Here is a 3294-nt window from a genome sequence, read left to right on the forward strand (position 1 = left end):
TGATTGGAACTATTAGCAAGCATCCGCAACTACTAATGTTCATTAAGGTAAAATCCAACCATAGCATCAAGATATATTGGTCCCCCTTCAATCCCGTATGCATCAATTTCTATGCTAGGTTGAAGCTTCTGTCACTCTTGCCCTCCAATACATAGTCCTATCAACATACAACTAACCCTATGGTGTGATCCACGTGCGTGCTCATATGATGGGCACCGAAGGACAGCAACATAACCACAAGCAAATTAAACCAATCATAGCAATTCATCAATTACCAATAGGACAACGAAAATCTACTCAGACATCATAGGATGGCAACACATCATTGGATAATAATATGAAGCATAAAGCACCATATTCAAGTAGAGGGTACAGCGGGTTGCGGGAGAGTGGACCACTGTAGATACATGGGGGAAGCTGATGAAGATGTTGGTGAAGATGACGGAGGTGTTGGTGTAGATTACCGTCACACGATGATGGCCCCGGCGGCGTTCTGGCACCACCAGGAGAGAGGGGGAGAGAGCCCCCCTTCTTCTTCTTCCTTGAACTTCTCCCTAGATGGGAGAAGGGTTTCCCCTCTGGTCCATGGCCTCCATGGCGGCGGAGGGTCGAGAGCCCCTCCAAGATTGGATCTGTCTCTCTCTGTTTCTGCATTCATTCTTCTTCCCAAAAAATCACATATATTCCAAAAAAATATTCATCATTTTTTATCCCGTTTGGACTCCGTTTGATATGGATTTTCTGCGAAACAAAAAACATGCAACAAACAGGAACTGGCACTGGGCACTGGATCAATATGTTAGTCCCAAAAATAGTATAAAAAGTTGCGAAAAGTATATAAAAGTTGGTGAATATTGGCATGGAACAATCAAAAATTATAGATACGACGGAGATGTATCAATAACCTCGCATTCAACAGGAAGAATGTGACAAAGCTTCTATTTGCCTGGTTGGATGCATATCCTTCCATCGTTATTGTCCTCAAACGAATGTCATGAGAACTGAGAAAATCCTGGTGCTTATTATGCCACCAATTGGTTATACATTTTTGTCCATGTACTTGCAGTACCTAAGTAGACATGAAGATTTGAAAACAGTTAATGTCTGAAAAAAGAGTATGTCGAAAGAGCAACAACTGAATGGTTAATTATAGTACAATATATACAATCTTTCATTGTGCACCGAAATCATCACCTCCATATATAAATTCTCTAGAGACCGAAAGCATCGCAGCAAGCCAATAATTATGTTCACATCATAACTATACATTCCGATATATAAGATCTTGACATAATCCAGCAACATTGATACGCTATCCATGGATGAACTCTTCATTGAGCATATAACATAATATTAGTACCCAAGGTGTACTCCAAGATGATATAAAACTTATGCGCACAAATGAAAAATGCAGCTTATGATTACAAATGTGTAGATGATAATATACGGTACCTGAAAAAGTGAGGAGCCAAACACCAACTTTTTGTGATCATTAAACGGATCACAAATTACACCCAAGGTCTCCGGTTTGGGCGCAGAGACGACAGTTATTTGCGAAGGTTTATAACAATTATCAAGGAGCAACCTTTCAAGTGAAGGGGCATCTTTGATGATGAGCTGTTGTCCTTCAGAACAAATTCCAATGCTTTTAAGATGAGGCGACTTTATTTGGAGACAACTGATAGGGATTTCTGTTCCCAAAACAATCAGCAAGCACTCCAGGGCAGGGCAACTAGAGTGGATGATGCTGTGCAGTGAGGCCTCCGATAGATAAACCACCACAAATGAAAGTTTTTTTTAGCAGTAGGAGTCGAAGCATTTGTACCAGATCGGCTGGTAGATGGCACCGGGCGAAGGTGGCGGTGTGGAGAGAGGAGGAAAACTACGAGATGGACAACAGTGGTGTGGGAACGAATTCTTGGTATGTTCGTGGTATGAAACTTTCATAGTAATGGTAGAACTCAAACTGCTGGAGTTTTCCGAATTCAGGGGATGTCAGCCAAGCGCTCACCGTGCCGGGTATGGACAGCAGGTAGCGTGTTGGGATGCAGAGGCGTTGAACGGGGCCTTGCTAGTGAGAGGAGACGATGGCTCTGAGGAGATCAAATTCAGGAAGGACATATATTTAACGACAGTCGAGATTGAGGGGTGCGGTGCGCCATAGAGGGCGCCACCGAGTTGAGAGGACTTGTGTGCGGCAGCAATCCTTGGTGGGGAGAAGCGAGATGGTCTCCTCAAGGATGACGTCCGGGAGATCGCTGATGCGGTCCACCGGAGATTCTACCGGTTCCTCGGATCCGGGTGGGGGGGGCTCGCTGCTTCTCCCCGCGATGCCGGGTGCGGGATCTACGATCGGCGTCGCCGCTGGAGGGAGCCTCATCTTTGTGGTGCTGGGGCCAGCCGACTCCGTTTTCCTTGTGGGCATCACGCCGAGCTCACGGGTTTGAGCAGAGTAGCCAGAGACGAGCCTAGTGGCAGTGCAAGTGGGGAAGAAGGAGGGCCGGGGTTTTCTGTAGGAGTGGAAGAAGAAGAGCAGGCGTTTTCTGTACGAGTGAGGAAGAAGGTGAGCGGGGATTTTTTGGAAGAGTGAGGAAGATGGGGAGCAGGGGGGATTGGGGCGAGACGGAAGCGTAAGTGGAAGCGAGGAGGAAGGAGGGTTTTCCTGGGATCGCCCCTCTTCAAGAAATATGGACTTCTCCTCGCAAAAAACAAAAACAAATGGGCTTTAAGATGGACAGGCTTTTGTATCGGCCCAGTCGGCTGCCCGTGTTTCGTACTAGAGGTCCTTGTGCTAGAGGCAGCCCGAGACACTCTCCAGCTTATTGCCCATTCGAAAGAAAAAAAGAAACGCCTCCAGCTTATGGCTACTCATCTGTAACCTTTTTCAACTTGGCATCCACCAAATTAGAGGATGCGGTACTAGATGCAGACACTCACACTGGTCGCATAGCGCGGCAAAGTGAGTTGTCGAATAACAGGCCTACAATATACTTGCTAGATTGTGAAGGTTCACAGGCTAGTCAACATTTACATTAAACTAAGCTTTAGAAGATACGGTATGCATACTAACATTCAGAAGAACAAAAGTTCAGCATGTTTATGCATCTCGATGATTCACCATACTATAACCAATACAAAGCTGTGAGAAGGTGTGGAAATAAAGAAAATTGGTCGATGCTTCTCTGAGCAAAGGGCCTCCCTACGCACGCATTAATTTCCTGGGCATGCTTGTTTCTTCTCAATGTTGCGAGCACTTTGAGCATGTTGGCAACTCCACATCTAGCTAGCTGCCTC

Source organism: Triticum urartu, chromosome 2A (genome assembly GCF_056163025.1).
Source record: "Triticum urartu cultivar PI428250 chromosome 2A, HENAU_Tu73, whole genome shotgun sequence".
NCBI classification, from domain to species: Eukaryota; Viridiplantae; Streptophyta; class Magnoliopsida; order Poales; family Poaceae; genus Triticum; species Triticum urartu.